This window comes from Lemur catta, chromosome 14 (assembly GCF_020740605.2).
Source record: "Lemur catta isolate mLemCat1 chromosome 14, mLemCat1.pri, whole genome shotgun sequence".
NCBI lineage: Eukaryota > Metazoa > Chordata > Mammalia > Primates > Lemuridae > Lemur > Lemur catta.
This window is the reverse complement of record NC_059141.1, coordinates 54,544,020-54,561,497: the sequence shown is the minus strand read 5'-3', so window position 1 is coordinate 54,561,497 and position 17,478 is coordinate 54,544,020. Positions and strand designations below refer to the sequence as shown.

General features: G+C 43.6%; 1 protein-coding gene across 2 annotated transcripts in view; it reads left to right on the top strand.

Moving 5' to 3' along the window:
- Positions 1–17,478, top strand: part of LRMDA (leucine rich melanocyte differentiation associated) — a 1,038,561-nt gene that overhangs the window by 375,404 nt on the left and 645,679 nt on the right. The window lies entirely within an intron of this gene.

Genomic DNA, 17,478 nt, shown 5'->3' with positions numbered 1-17,478 from the left:
AAATATAAGCCCACTCTCTGAAATAAAAAATATATACTGTATCTATATATCAGATGGTGGAGCATTCCTTGCCACCCTCCTACCCCTTTGGAGTGGAGAATTTGGGAATGATCTGGTGTTCTCCAGATCAGCACTTCGCTTACAGCCTGGTGGTGAGGAGTGTGGACTTGGGAGCCACACTGCCTGAGTTCACTGCTCACCAGCTGTGTGGCCTGGGTCAGGGTATCTACCTCTCTGTGCTTCAGCATCCTCTCCTGTGAAATGACTATGATGTTATTACCTACGTCATAAGGTGCTTGTGAGGATTAAAACAACATGGGTACAAGTTTCAGAGTGTGCCGGACACAGAGAATACCATATGAAATGCTAGTCATTAGAATTCCCATGAGTAGGTGGTGAGCCAGGTGTGTTGGGAAGGCTCATTTACTTTCAGGTGGGAAATCTGACTTTAGTTTGAACTCAGCAGGGCAAGGGCACGCAGAAGGTTCTTGGGTATGCTCTAGCCAAGAAAGAGAAGGATTCATGAGGTCTGAAGGTTAGTCCTAAAAATTGATTTTCCCCTTATATTATTTTTAAAAGTGTTTTAATTTCAGGCTCACATTGGCTAGGTCCTGAGGATTAACTTTACTTTTTCTCAGTCTTCTCATCCATCATTTGGGTTTAATATTACCTCTCTGGATAAAATAGTAGTGACGCAGACAATGGATTAGAAGTCAAAAGGCATTTTATAGCCACAGGTCAGCCACTGAATAGCCTCGCTACCTTGGCAAAAGACTTAACTTTTAATGGGACAAAGTCTCTCCCTACTTTATAAGGTTATGTTGAGAACCAGATGATAGGATGTTTGTGACGTCACTTAAGATACTGTAAAACTCTACGATAAATGTTAGGGAAATACTATTAACAGCATCTAATAAGGTTGTTGCAAAAATGAGAAGACGTAATGTTAATAGATATGAAAAGACTGTGAAGAAAGCAGGATGTGCCCTAAACACAGAGGACACGGTGCAGATTCGCCCTATGACCTCCTGATGCTCTGGGTAAGGCCTTAGCCGTCTCAAGAGACAGAGCCCCTGAGGACCCCCGGGCTCCCTGGATTCTTAGTTCTAAGGAATTCTACCCTTTTATTCAACCCATGTGCTACTATTTGGCCATATCCTTAGGAGAAAGGTAACTCCTTCCCGTGTACTTTCCTTATGGTTTGCAAGTACAAGCCTGTGTATTTTATCTCCATCATTTAATGGAAGCCACACTTTCTGCCCTAGTATCAGACACTCAGCATTTGCATCTAATACTTTACAATTTGGCAGTGATTCTTTGAAATAATTTACTTTTATCATCTTGCTTCAGATTTTCAAAGAATAATCCATCTAGCAAAACAATTTTATCCCTTCTCTCTCTATATATATTCATTTTTGTTTTGAGGCTCCTTAGCAGATCTAATGATTTTTAATCAAATTTCTTGGCCACTCATCATAATTTGGTTTAGAACATGAATTATGTACAGCTCACCATTATATCACACCTCCTGTGATAGGTGAGTGAATTAGAGATCATCACAGGATTTCCAGAGCCTTTCAGGATGATTTATGCCATTTAAAGAAAAATCTCCAAGTTTTTCTCCATTGCTTAAAACATATCTAGGAAAACCTGGGATGTTTTTTCCCCCATTCCTTTTATCCTCTACCTGAAAATGCTGTTGCTTGTCAAATACTTCCCCAAATCATTTGGCCTTTGAAAATTTTACATAGCTAAGTTTTAAAAAAATTAATCCAAATTAAATGTCAAATGTTCTAGATCTTGAAGGAGGTGGTTCCACGGGTGTATGCATTTGTCAAAACTGATGACAGTGTACGCTTAAGATCTGTGCATTTCACTATGCAAATATATCTCAATAAAAGTATGAAAAAATTAATCATGACTCATCTGTTCTTTACATGTGTCATTTTAGACACACTTTTAATGATGATTAAAAGCTATGGAAATCTTGAGGCACTATGATGTCTTTTCCTTATACCTCCTTTAGCCAGAACTTAAAGATAAATGTGTTATAATACTAGTTCCTCTGAGGCACTGGAGGTTTGGGAAAAAATTGTTTGTCGCCTCTGTTAGCCAAGAATATTCAAGTAGGTACCTGCCGTCTGGGTTAGTTCTTATAGAAAGCCATTACTCATTCCAAAAATGTTCCCTTTTCCTGCCATTTGACTTACATGGAGAAATAATTTCTTGGCTAATTTTTTTTTTTGGCACATACTTCTGAAATACAAATTCACTTTTTGTAATGAATCATTATCATGTGCTACCATCAAAGGTTATTCACTGAAAGCTCAAGAAAAAAAGCAATGAAAACTAATTTTGATTGTTAATGGAAATATATTTTTAGTCTTAAAGAGCTTCCCTCAGCAATAATTATAGTTATGCCTCTTGGGTGTTTTTGGACTTTTAAATTTACATCTAGTAGCTCTTTTTCATTTAGCAGTTAATCTTTTAACAGAGCTCTGCAAATTTGTTCTTTAGTCTAGCATTAGGAAAGGATTGACAGATTTTATTTCTTCTCCTATTCCTTTTTTTTTTTTTTTTGCCTGTCTTCCTCATGCTTGTGTGTGCCCAGGCTGCACCCCTTTCTTGGGTGACCCTGCGTCCTGGGGTGACTGGTAGCCTGGGCAGTGAGGGGCCAGCAGGGAAAGGCTGGAGATGGAGACTTTGTCTTTTCCTGTGGCCAGTGGGCATCTGTGGCCCTGAGAGCTGCCTGTGCTCTGTGCCGTGCAGAATTTTGCCATAGGAAGTGGGCTCATTTGCCGCATGTGTTTGCGGGAAGCGGGCAAAGCTCCACTTTGTGGCCTAGTACTCTGCAACACACACACACTCAGCCTGGAGACTGAGACTTGGCTGGCTGCTGCCTTTCCCTGGCTCCAGACACCGGCGTATGCTTCAGCACTAGGGAAACTGAAAGCAAGGAGATGCAGAGGTTTGGTAGCAGCTAAGACTGCTTGCTGGTTTTGCTGATTCTTTGCTGATTTCAGAGAGATGCAGGGGCAGCTTAGAGGACGGGAGAAGAAAAGGGGTTCTGGCAGGAAGTTTGCTCAGGTTCTGCCCTCTAATTAAAGAATCGAGTGTGCAATTAACCTGGCCGGCCTGATTACAGAAAGCAGCTCAGTCACTGCCGAGGATCCCGCTCCTGGTGAAACGTCACCTCGCCCACGAAACCACGGAGCGGCCAGACATTTGGGTATTTACAAAGCAGCGCTGAACATTAAGGAACAGTTAAAATTAATCCTGTGTACTGCAGCTCCTGAGAAAGCCAGCCCACATGTCAATAAATCTAGATCTGTTTGAAGCTAACGTCACTAAATCTTCGTCTTGACTGTTTGCTGGTGGTGTCAGGAGCTGCCCGGGAAGATGAATTTGAGGGGAGGATGAAAAAGGAACCATATTAAACTGCAGCTCTGATAAGTTTAGTTAAGAGGCAGGAGATGTGTCCTTGCCATGACATTCAGTGGCTGATATTTGTTTCCCTTTAAATAATATGCTGTACATCTGTGAGAATGATGGTTTGGGGCTGGTGACATTGCCTCTGCGCCAAGGTTACTGCCTTCCGGACAGGCAGTCTCTCTCCTTTCTTTCTCTATCCCACACCCTGTCAATAAATATCCACTTGTCTGAGGAAGTGAGATACAGATTTTACAGCTGACACCAGAGCATCTTTATTTCTAGAAGGGATGAGATTCAACCCATATAGGCATGTAGGGAAGGGTGGGGCATAGAGAGAAATTAAAGCAGTTTTGTTCATGAAACTATTAAATGAACCCTGACAGCACCCAGTGGGGAGGTACCAGCACTTTCAGAATTTCTCCCTCAAAATCCCATTTGTACAAGCAAGATATGTAAAATCTGGGGACTCAGGACTTTGGGCTCCATTTTCTCCTGCAGGTCCCCTCTCTGGGGACCTTGTTTGGGCCTTACTGTAATTTACAGATCTCTGACCTAGCACAGTGGTCAGTAAACTTTCTCTGTAAAGGGCTAGCTAGTAAAATATTTTTGGCTTTGTGGGCCACACAGTCTGTCGGGGCTACTCAACTCTGTTGTAGCATAAATGCAGCCATAGATCATGTGTCAGTGAATGGGTGTCTCTGTTACGGACCCCAAAATCTGAATTTCATATAATTTCCCAGGTCATGAAAGATTATTCCTCTTTCGATTTTTTTCAGCCATTTAAAAATATGAAAAGCATTCTTAGCTTGCAGGGTGTACAAAAAGATGGTGGGCTGGATTTGGCCCATGGGCTGTAGTTTGCTGACCTCTGGTCTGTGATTTACTTTGTCTTGTTACTTTGCTTTTGTAAATCATTGTGAGAAGGTGTTGATTATCCCTTTTGGTGGGAGGATGCTGCCAACCTAAAGATTAAGTTCAGGGCCATATTTAACCAGGAGGTATAGTGGATACGGATGAAAATAGTGCTGGGCTCTGAGGCAGACGACGGGGTTCCCACACCAACCCTCCGTGAACACTTACTAGCTGTGCAGCCTAAGGTTGGTCACTTAACCTCTCTGAGCCTCAGTTTCCTTTTTATTTTTATGAAATGGGGGTAACTATATTTATGTTGCTTGTATTACATGCCTATTCTGTAGCCAAAGGAGCTAAGAGAAATAAGAGTTCTTAGTAAACACTAAATCATTTTATTCATGTAAGGCTTTGTAGTTATTTGTACTGCTTTACCAACATAGGCTCTTCTTGCTAACTCTGTGGTTAATATTAAAGAATTTTGTCTTTAGTATTTCAGCTGCAAAAACAGAGTCAGAATTTGAATTGTGCAAGGAAGAAAAAAATTATTCTTGTTTTTTTTCACTTGCTTAGACTCTGATGTTGGCTGGGTATTCCTAAGCCTTTCCCACTTTTTTGGCTGTTTCTCTCAGTGCATCCAGATGCCTGGTATAACCGAAACGAGTGTGCAGTTTGTGCCACTTCACCCTCCTCTGGCTCTTTGATCCCAGCTACCACCTCGCCCAGGAGGTCCTCATGGGGGTCCTCAACTCTTGCAGCACTGTCCTGTCTGAATAGTGTGGCCCCACCCTGGGACCACGTCTTCTAGAAAGGATTTCCTGTCCTCCAAAAGATGTACAGGTTTTAATAAAAAGGGTAAAGGCAAAGAATGCAGGTTGCAGGTCAGCCAAGCAGGATGTCTTTTGACCAAAGTGAGTCCCACTAAAATCACTTACTACCACCCAAGGGGGGAAAGATTCGGGTATGAGTAAGGGGAGGGTCTAGAGAGCTTATTCTTGCACCTGACATCATAAGACTTTGTTTATTTCGGCTGCAGTGATTCATCTGTGTAGCCTGTTGCACTCTTAAAAGCATTTTCATGTCCACTAGCTCTTTTGACCTTTATAACAAACCTTTGAGGTACGTGGAACATTCTAATCCCCATTTGACCCTGAGGAAGCTGAGGCCCAGAGAAGTTAATTTACCTGTCTAGCATCATTCAGATGCTTAGTAATGAAGTTAAGACTGGAGCTTGGTTCTGGTTACCATGCCCCACCCCACTCCCAACCCCAACCTGCTCTAGGCCTGGTCACGGACTCTTGCCCTGTGCGCTATTCCAAGTCTTGAGGGTAGGGCACATTTATGTGTGGATATATTGAACTAGCTGTCTTTGAGGATGTCAGCTTGCTTTATCTTTCCTTCCCAGAATGCATTTGTGGAGCAGGTTATTGAGCAAGAGGGTCTGTTATCACATATTTTCAGCTTCTCCTATTCTGGTCATACCCACATTATGTAAATATGTACACACAGAGTGTTTGCTTATTTATTCAGTCTGCGGTGGGGAGACCCAGTGCATTACTGATTCCTGGGCTGTACTCTTCGGCCTGAACACCTTCTGTAGCTTCTCATTGCTCACCTAATGAAGTGTGAACTCTTCTGATTGGCTCTCAGGCTCTCCATCATCTGGTTCCAGCCTGTCTTCCCTCTCACCTTCCATCTCAGAGGAAGCCACCTGCCTCTTCTTGACCCAGGCTCACACCTCCATCCTATCTCTTTCTCCCGTCTAGGACTTTGATCCACCACTCTCTTGCGAATGTTTACTTTTCCTTTTCCAAAGATAATTTCCTAATAACCTGTCATAATGCATGTGCTTTCTCTACTCTTAAAACAAATTCTTGGTCCTAACTCCCCCTCACACTGTTGTCCTCTCCTCTCTTGCTTCTTCATTTATGTGGACCGGCGTTTCTCACCTGGGGCTCTGGGTGATAACTAAGCTTTGATGTCCTAAGGTGGGGGCAAACTATCACCTGGAAGCCACATCTGGCCGCCATCTGTTTCTGTAGGGCTCATGGGCTAAGGATGGTTTTTACATCTTTTAAAGGCTGAAAAAAACTTTTTTAAAGAGTAATTCTTGACACATGAAAAATACATATAAAATTTAAGTTTCAGTTTTATTGGAACATAGCCAGGCCCGCTCACTTTGGTATTGCCTGTGGCTGCTTTGGCACTACCACAGCAGAGTCAAGAGGTTGCCACAGAAACCACCGGGCTCTGTGTAGGAAAAGTTTGCTGACCCCTGTCCCAAGGCATCGATTGTGTGTGATGATCTGACTTCTCTGCATTGAGAAAGGTGCTAGTGATATACCACCCTTGGGAGTATTGAGAAACTAGTCCCAGCAGTCACACTCTGTGATTCAGATGAGGAACCCCCATTGAAAGAGACTGACTCTCCCTTTTCCTTAGAGCTTTCTCAGGCAGATCCTGCAGCTGGCCTGTCTCTCCGCTGGAACGTGTCCTCTGAAGCTCTCCTGTGACTTCTCAGGCAGCACATCTGGTGGGTGCCTCTAGGTCTCTCATCATCCCGTCTTTTCCACATCACTTCCCCTCGTCGACCAGCTTCTCGTTCCTGAAATTCTCCTTTCTCTGTCTGTTTTGACATTATGATCTCTCCTCTTCTGTCTCACCATTTTCCTTCTTTTCCCATTCACTAAATACAGATTTTTTAAAAAAGTTTTAACCTTTAGTAACCTCCCCCTTCTTATATAGTCCTCTTAGCAAAATGTGACTTCCATTGCTGTCTTTAAGCTGATGATTTCCACTTCTCACTCTCCAAAGCTCTAGTCCCATATTTCCCTCTTCCTCGTGGGCATCATTTTCCTTTCACTGCTCCTCTCGTGGTCACTTCTCTTCCACCCGTGACACCATCTTGCCCTCTGGAGGTTTAGAACCTCAGTTTTCTATAATGTATCTCCTTAGCTCCAAATGGTTCATCAGTGGCCTAATCCTCGAGGCTGCTTTCCCTGCCCATCCCTCCCTCAGCAGTCCCACCACATGCTTAGCTCTCATACCTTTCTCTTTCCCAAGCTAGACAATGATGATTTTTCTAGCTCTTTCCCTTCTACCCTCCCCCACATGCAGACTTCTGCCCCACTCTAGCAGGCCTTGGGGGCCCAGTCACATCCCCCTTAGTCCATCTCTGGTTTCAGTCACAGCTGTGGTGCATAGTTGCACGTGAGCTCAGACTCCTGCTGATGGTGTCTCACCTCAGGTTACTCGGTGGGTCTGTCTCCTGTCTGCCCCAGGACCTTCCCAAGACCCAAATGAATCTGTGCATAAGCTAAGCGTAGCCTGCAAGTGCAGTGGGGCCAGTGTCCCCAGCAGGGCAGCCCTCAACGGATGGGGGACCGAACTGATGGATAACTGCCCAGCCTCTTGGCCCTCACACAGGCAGTTCCGGAAGGCCTTCAACATGCTTTCTGGGCAGATTAGAGAAGCAGTCATGCCCCGTTGCCAAGAGCAGCATCTTGATAATACTCCCTGATGTTGGAATTTTCCTCCTCCTCTCTCTCTCCCTTGCTCTCCTGGGTCATCTCCCAGAGAAGCTTCCTACACCCATGTCCTCACCTCAAGTTCTACTTTAGGGCCATTGACACTAAGACACAGACCCGTCTTCTAAAAGCTTCCACTCAGACATCTTCGGCAGTTTCACAGCCTCCCAATATGGGCCTGGTTCTGTTCTGAAATCCTAAGTTCTCTGGGTTGCTGTGAGGATCATCTTCTCCTGCTCACTTTACCCTTTGCTGCAGTTGGATTGTGTTCCTTAAGGGCAGAGACTGGGCCTTGTTCATCTTCCTTTTTCCATTTGCTCAATATCCAACATATGAAGAAACTGAATATAAATGTATATTTTTAAGTGAATGAATGAATACACTGAATGTGTCCTTCTTCACATGGCCAACTCTTGAGGTATTCCTCCTCCTCATTGTTTAGTGGTAACCTTTCCTTCCACTAAGTTTACAAAACACCCTGTCCCTACCACTGTATGGTATCTCTTGATTTCTACTTTGCATTTATTTATAGGTCTTAGCTGCTAACATATAAATTCCTTGAGGAAAGTGATCTTGCTTTATGTTCTTTATATTCCCTCACAGATCTCATGGGCATGTGAATAATCAATAAATGCTGGTTGAAAGACCAAGAGAATATCTCATTACTTCTGTACGCATTCCAGCTCTTTCTGACTTGTTCTGTTCTCTGTTCTCCAAACATGTCACATGTTTCCTCTTTCCCATTAATTGAGGCTATTTATTTCTCCCTTGATTCTTATATGTGCTTCTTACAGTGTTTACCTGTTTACCTATGGAATTTTATTCATCCTTCAAGACCGAGCTTAAATACCATCTTTTTCATAAAGCCTTTCCCAACCCTCTCCCTTAAGCCATTACCTCTCCCACACTACACATCTGTCATGCATTTACATTATTCTGTTTTATTTAGCATAATTTTATTTGGCTTGTTGTCTTTCCTTCTTGGAGACAGTAAGCACCTTCAGGGCAAGGCTGGTTATTCCCTTGTCGTATCCAGTACCTTGCTCAGTGCCCTGTAATCAATGTGCATCTGTTGGAATGAATTAATTCGAATAGGTTAAATTATGTCATCATGCCTTTGCATTCACATCATCTTAACTGGTGCCCCTGACCTGCCTTTGTGTGCATTTCCTTGAGTTTCATTTTGGTAATGGAAGAAATATCAGGCAGAAGGAAAGATAAATATCTAGAGCCGGTCAGCATGATCTACTATGTTTGAACATGAATATTGGAACATAACTTGTAAGAATGCCATTTCAATTATTTGTAAAATATTTAAATAGTATAATCCAATTTACATTCTATCATTTCTAACAGCTGTAAAATTTACTTTATAACAAAGTTAGCTCAATCACTTTAATGCAGTCTGGAAAAACAGTACAAATGAAAGCTTAATTTGTATTTAATCTCCCCTTTTGTTTCTACATTATTGCCTTCGAATCATTCCTTTTAGTGATTGAGATTTAAAACCAGAGAGAGGAAAAAGGCTTGATGAAATATTTGAGAAGAATATAACCTATAATGAAAAGTTTGAAGTAAATGTTTAAAAATTTCAACTGGCTTTGTTCTTTGGGGTTTCAATTCATGGCAGTGCCTTTGTTATAAACCTGGGGTATGAGATAGGTGGGTTACTTTGTTAGAATCAAAGGACTATAACTCTCAGGTGTTTAAAACTAGGCAATTCATTTGGAGCAGGTTACAGTTACACCCTGAACATGAAGATTGGCAGGGAATGCAAATGTGAGTAATTATTATTTAATGTGTTGATCATACTTGTATATTTCCAAATGGCTTTATGATCGTTTTGGTTAGGTTTTCTCTCTAAGCTCTGGCGGTCTTCCAGCTAATGTCATCAGCGGGGAGTAGCAGCAAGAAGAAGTGGCAGAATTGTAGCTACCCATGACTCTCCTGTCCCTGTATAGAATCAGCACTGATGTGGGCTCCAGAAAGGGGTAGAATGGCCAAGTGATGTGCTAGTTCCCAGGACAAAACAGCCCTCTCTTGTTTCTCTGCCTTCCAGGTGGTAGAATGTACAGACATGTTACAGAGGCCCACACATGTCCTCACCTGAGCCCTTCTTCTCTGTCCCCAGACTCACCATATCCCCTACTCCCAACCCCAGCAGGCCTCTGTGAACTTGAGAGATGGCAGATGGAAAGATGCTTCAATGAAGGGCTCATGTGCCATGGACTTAATTCTAATCAATAAGGAAAAATTAATTTAGTAAAAGTGGAAGGAAAGAAGGGGATTCAAGCTCATGTGGCCAAGAAGAGAGAGCGTAGACTCTAGCCTCTTCCTCTTCAGAAAGATGATTTCAGAAGGATGGGTGTGATCTGATGGGTCGAGTCTCTGAAACAAAAAATGGCTAAAGAGGACTTTCCAACAGCGAGAGTCCAAATGTTTTCAGAGAAGAGGAAGAGGGCAAGGCATCTAGACACTGGTAACTATACAAAGGGTAAGATTGTAAAATGGGACAGAATGGTTGCAGAAACGCCGAACTATACTTACAGAGCACATTCCTCCCTAATACGTCAGATGACCTTTGTAGCAACTCTGTGATTTTGGTCCGACACAGAGTAGGGACCCTACTTCACAAATGAAGAAACTGAGGCCTGGCCAGGCACAGTGGCTCACGCCTGTAATCCTAGCACTCTGGGAGGCCAAGGCTGGTGGATCGTTTAAGCTCAGGAGTTCGAGAACAGCATGAGCAAGAGCGAGAGCCTGTTTCTACTAAAAATAGAAAGAAATTATATGGACAGCTAAAAATATATATAGAAAAATTAGACAGGCATGGTGGTGCATGCCTGTAGTCCCAGCTACTTGGGAGGCTGAGGCAGTACAATCGCTTGAGCCCAGGAGTTTGAAGTTGCTGTGAGCTAGGCTGACGCCACGGTACTCTAGCCCGGGCAACAGAGTGAGACTCTGTCTCAAAAAAAAAAAAAGAAAGAAAGAAAGAGAGAAAGAAACTGAGGGCCAAGAATTTTAGTGAATTGCCTAAGGTCACACTAGTAATAAAAGGCATAGTTTCAAAGAGGCTCAGGTATTTGGCTCCACAATTTAGTGCTGTTTCTATAATATTATGCCATAAAATATTGGCAAAATTTTCAGCAGTGTTATCAAAAGATCAAAGCCACCCAGTGAACAAAGGTTTATAAAATATTGTATATATATATATATATATATTTTATAAATGTGATATACTAATGACAAAGGATAAACACTGGAAAGTTAGGCCCCCTGCTTCACTCACTGGAGTGGAAGGAAACACAGCTACTCAGCTTACACTTCGGCTTCCATCTTTTCTGTCAATTCAGCTCACTGGGCGCCAGGGGGGAATGTAATCATGAAAAATTATTCAATATCAGGGCAACAGCCTCCTGTCCACTGTCAATCACTTGACCCTCCACCAGCCCAATCATGGTGGCCAACGGTAATGTGCACCGTGTAGCTACCCGTATTTGCTTTACTGTGGCCTGCAGCCCGTGTGTTCCAGAGAGGGATGGAAGCGTGCTGGTTTCCCCACCCCGGCAGCTAAGTGGAGGACAGTGTTGAGATTTACTGTGCATCTCCAAACTGCTTCATGCTGATTTTGGTGAGATGTTTCAAGGTATAGACTATAGAGAAACAAGTCTGTTCCTTCTTGGAGTTGCAGGTTTCATGAAGACAGAAAAACACTTCAGTGGTGGAGTCAGTGATGGAGGGGTTTGGGGTAGGAGGAGAGGCTTCCTCCTTATGGAGAAAGATTAGAAGGTCATTTCTTTCTGAAGCAAGAGTGAATGCATCAGAATTAGGTCTGCCCTACTGCCAGAATTCCTCATTCAGGAGGTCTGAGGTAGAGTCTAAAAACTTGCATTTCTAACAAGTTCCCAGGTGATGCTGATGCTATGGGTCCAGCAGCGACACCCTAGAACCACTGCTGTGCAGCACCCATGGGAGGGGCATGGCCTGTTATCTGTATTACACATGAGGAAGCTAGAGACTTGGCTAGGACAAGTAATATTCCCAGGGTGGTAGAGTGGCACTAGAACCTGGCTGTTTGAATCTCCAGTTCCTATTCTTTGCTGCAATCTCAGCCTTCCATCATGCATGACCAGGATTGGTGGAACTCATCCCGTGAGAGAAATTGACTTTCTTCTTATTGCTTTCCTGAATCTCTTCCTGTTAACATGGAATCCTCTGCCACGGGGTGGTGGAGGTGTCTGATTTCTAGTTGTGATTTAAGCATCCTCCAAAGCTGTCCCCTGAACTCAAATACTTCCCGAATGACAGCTGACATAGCCTCTCAAATTCCCACCAGTAGAGTCACCCTCTTAGTTAAGGTTCTTTTTCTAAGTTGTTTTCTAGCTTGTGCGTGAGCTCTTGGATGGCAGAGACCACATCCTGTTTGTGTTTATAGCTCCATACCTAGGGCAGTGCTGGACTCACACTAAATGGTCAGTAAGTTGGGTGGATGAAGGAGTAAATGAAATATGTTACTTACAGGTAACATTCATTAGACTCATGAACTGGGTTTAGATTAGTCTAACAGGCAAACTATAGAGAGAAACAACTGCCTTAAAGTTCTTATGATCAATGTGGCCACACCGGTCCCAGGGGTAAGTTTTGTTCTTATTTTTCTTAGCACAAATGATACAGACTGGAACCTTTCTTGGGGATAACACAGGGATGTCAAGAGAGTACCAAGAGTTTAGTCAGTCTGGCTTACAGAGCCCAGGGTTCTCATTCTGACTTGACCAGCCACCTCCCAGGGCTCTGGACACTGCCAGGTCTCTCCTAAGTCCCCTGGGCCCTTGCTTGGTGGCTTTGCTTCTAGGCAGTAGATTCTTTCCTTAAGTCACAGCACCTGGAGTGCCCTCCTGGATACTTACACCTTCTAGATCCAGGCCCAAAGAGAGATATTACTCTCATTCTTACTTAGGTCTCTTCTCTTGGATATTGCTTCTCATTTGGAGACACGCCTGTTCCCCAGGGGACTACTAATGGTCATAACCTTACTACTTAGTTGATGCTGTAATCCCCTCCCTGCAGGGGTGTAACCCTCATCTTCACAATATCCTAATGTAGTAGCAGTAGCCTTCTTGTAACTTGAGGGATGGAAGGTGGCAGTGGCACAAGGAGCAGATTGGCATTTTCTCACCAGAGGCAGCAAAGTCCCGGGTGTAAGGACCACAGGTGTGAGGGACCAGGAAAAGGGACAGAACTCCTGAACACCCACCTGGCTTCTGCAGAATTTTGCTTCCACTAGCCCTGCTTGCATGTACCTTTACCCTTGGAAATGCCCTCTTCCTGCCACCAGGTTCCCGCTGCACAGTGAGGGGAGACATACTTTAATTACCAGCCACCTTGTGCCCCGGGACCTGCATCAGCAGTCTGGCGTTCACGCTGGTCATTTACTGCCTCAGATTCTAAATAACACGGTTGTGCTGATGGAAAATGCCGACCAGGTCCCTATAGATGTCACTGCTTGTTGTTGCACTGATATATATGCACCTGTTTCCAGCAGAATATCAAGTCTGGGGAAGAGACCTGGAGGAGGCCAAGGGGAAGCAGCCTCCTGCCTCTTTGTTGGTGACTTTCACACCAGGGTATGAAGTCTGGGTGCCTTGAAGTCTTACAAAAAACCACTGGGGTTGGAAATTTTGGGGGGAGGGATTTTATTTACCTTTTCCCTGTTTGGTGATTCTCAACTCTGAATGTACCTTTCTGTGTCTGCATGCCATGTTGATTTACTGTTTCCATTTCTTGGAAGGATGCGAAATGTCTGGGTTACAATGAATATGGGACTGTGTTTTCTGTATTTCCTTTATCAAGTATCAGAAAGTTATTTGAACAAACAACTTGTTTGCCATTCATCCTTATAATTTCCTGGTATGATTAGCTCCTTCCACATGTGTGATTCTTAAGAGCAATATAAAATTTCTGGTGCTAGGTATATTCTCTTAGATTTATACAGGAGGTGTAATATTTAAGCTACTTTTATAATGTTTATTAAAAATCATTGCTGTTTGTCACTCTGATTCCTTTGTTTGCATGTCATTAGTGTCCAATGAGTAGCATGCATTTTCTCAGTCATTGTTAAAACCCAATGTATGGAAACAGTGTTTATACCAGCAGCTGTTACAAATCTGGGGCTATGGATTAATGTCAGTTTCTGAATGTAGAGTGCTTTAGTTAATTCCACCCAAGGACAGATGATATCATCTAGGAAGAAGGAATATATTAAAAACTGTCAGCCAGAAGGTAGTAAAAGGAGGTGATATGTTATAAGGAGTACTAAAAGGTCATTCAAAGAAGAGATATTGCTAATAACTCAATTAAAATTTTCACGCTGACATTTACCAAATTTCTGTGTAAGCCCTAAAACATTTTCAAAGCTAGCTAAATTCATACCCTAGATTGGAAAAACAGGGGTCAAATAGGATTCACACAATTCCTTTGTGAGATGAACAAATTGGGATAATCTCCTTTTCCAGGAATTTCTGGCCAAGTAATTCATCAAAACTTCTTTGACATCTAGGGAAGAGAGAATTTTGTAAGGACATCCTTTGACTGGGGATTTTCCCTTTCCTCTGCTAGGTTTTAGGGCAGGACAACAAATTCACTCGGCCTTTGACTTTCAGGAAGTTGGGATTTGCCAGACTGGTGGTGGTGGTTGTTATGCTCCGTATTTCACTGCTTGGAAAACAAAAGGATCCATATTCTTCTAGGGAGCCAAGAGCACAATAAAAAGTGGAGATCAAGGCTGCTGGGTGAGCCTGTTCTTGGAGTAGCAATGGCTCTAGACCATGCGATGGGATGTGGCCACCATGGCTGAGCAGTCAGGGAGCCAGGACAGAAGGTACAGGAATGGCAGGGTCATGAAAGGTCATCTGACCCACCTCCCTGCTGCCTTGTCTGGAAAAGATGATCCCTTCTTGAAGATGTTCTCACCTGGAGTCCACCTGGCTTCTCTTGGCAGCTCTTTCTAGGGTTCAGTCACTATTATAGTTCACTCAATTCTTCTTCTGGTCTAATGAATATAAGCAAATTTCTTTTCTTGGTATTTTTTCCCACATTCATGAAGAAGTAATCAATATGTATGTCCGTGTATATTTAATAATTGCTTTAGCTGCTTACAGTGTGCTTGGTGCTAAGGATTTAGTGTAAGGGGAAGTAAACCTGGTTGCTGCCCTCATGAAGCTCCTTGTCTAGTGGGAGTGAGGGTCATTACATAGTCACACCACAGTCAACGACATAGACAGATGTCAGATCACAGCATGGATGGGGCTAAGGGGAAAAAGTGTATGGGGCTATGGTGGGACCTTGTTTGACTTAGGGAAATATGGAAAGACTTCCCTGATGAAGAAATGTCTCACTTGGGAGGTGAAGGAGGCAGAGTTAACTCAAAAAGAGGAGAGGGAAGAGCATGACAGGCAGAGGGAACAGCAAGTGCAAAGACTCTTGACTGGAGGGGGATTAATGATTCTGAGGAATTGAGAAGAGGACTGGGTGGCTGTTGAAGAAAGACAGGGGCAGAGTTGATCGTGGAGAGGTGGGAGGGTCAGTCCATGGAAGGCCTTACACGTGGTGGTGTAAGGAGTTTTACTTTTTAAAATGTTAAATAGTTATAAAGATTCTATTCAAGGCAGGCCAAACCCAAATTTCATCTACTCTCTGTAATATCTAATTCCTTTTCTCTTCAACTCTGGGGACCTGTATTGAAACTTTCATCCAGGAATTTCAAACTGACTGACTTTCTTTTCTTTCTAATTCCTTCTTCAGAGGTGTTTGGCATAGAACTTAGAACAGCGGCAGCTAAAATTTACTGTGGGCATCTCAAGGTGGGGTGTCTTAGAAAGAGTCAGAAACTATTCCCTGTTTGTGACATGTTTGAAGAGAGAGATATGTCTGTCTTTGCTATGTAGTGTGTACACAGGAGGCACTTACTAAGTGATTGCTGATGAATCAGAGGTGACATCCAGCTCTCAGGAATGCAAAACTGCATTTCATCCTTTCCAGCCATCTGAACCTTGCTGACAAAGAGGGCCTGGGGAGCGGGGGGCCCAGCCGCATCTGCTTCGTGGTCCTGTGTGTGTGCCTGGCCACCCGATGCCAACTCCACGATGGCACATTTGTCTTATTAAGTGTAAGCTGATTCCTCTCCCCCTTCCAGGGCCCTCCCGGTGGTGGCTGTGGAGGACAGGGACATGCGGCGAAAGCCCAGTTATTATGGCCTGTAAAGGGAGGTGGTGGCTGCTGGGGAATGCTCAAATGAAGACAAATGCATTGTTAAGTTTTTATGGACCAAGGCTGCCACTTTCATTAAACGTAATTTACATAACGTAACTAATGTTCAAGGCCAAACAGTCCTTGTGCCCCAGTGACAGCCCCTGACAACCCATGGACAACAGCCTTGCCTAGTGCACAATCCCTTAGGTCAGGAAACCTCCTCCTTCCCGCTGCTGGCTCAGCGTTGCTCCGTTGTCTCATTTTGACCTCTCAAACTAAATGCTGATGACATCAAAGCTGCCCATTCTCCTCTGCAGCAAACCAGCCGGGCACCCTCTAGGCAGAGTTCAGGGGCCATATTCCTTCCCCTTTCCCCACAGGGGTTGGCTTCCTGGTCTGAGCGCTTCATAAGCCCTGACTGGGAATTTTCTTGCTGTTGACCTTTTGGGAGGTTCCTTGTTCCCCCTTAGTTCCCAGCATTGAGTCAAGCAGGCAGGAGAGTGCTGGGTAGGCTGGTGGTTAGCCTCAACAGCACACCCAAGAGGGGAGGGTTTCCGATGGCTTTGCCTGGACCCATCTTCATTACGTGCCAATAACACCAGAGACACTTGGAGGTCGGGCTTCTTCACCTCACACAGCAAAGCAATTATCATTTCCTCTCTTTGCAAGGGTGAGTGTTGGGCATCGCATGATGGATTTTTGCTGGTAATCAGAACTTGCTGCCCATTGGTCTTTGGGACACACTTTTGTGTTGACATTTACAAGGTATGTGTCAGGCCCCAGCTGAGGCACAGAGCAAGGGAATGAAAGGGGGGAGAAGAGGGGAGGATCATTATATTCAATTTAATGATGACAATTTCCCTACATTTACAACTTCCAGAAGTAAGAGACAATAGATATGTGTCTTCCGCTTGCATGTACAGTGAAGGAGATGACACGGGGAGATTCTGTTAGCGGGAATGGTGATATATTACCTTAATGATTTCATTGCTTGCCAAATAAAAGAAAAATTCTAACTGTAGTACAGAGCCCTGTCCTCATCATGTTATTCATTGTGAGGCATTTGTTGTTAAATCAGAGGCGTAAGGAGGAATTCTGACCTTCCGTAAGCTGCTTTGGGATTTTTATTTTTTTTTTCTTGGCTGTCTTGACAGTCTGGTTCTTCTCAGTTTACTGGACATGCACAAGCATTTATATACCTGATATTGAAGTTTGTTAATGGATTTGAAGAGCTCTTAGATTATTTGGGCAGGTGGGTGTTGAATTAATGGAACATGTCTTAGTAGAGTTCAGTGAAAGCTCTCCTCAGCTATAATACGAGTAATTGGAAGGGCAGGTGACTGTGTGTGTGTGTGTGTGTGTGTGTGTGTGTGTATGTGTGTGTGTGTGTGTGTGTGTTGTGAATTGTGGACAACTTGAACAG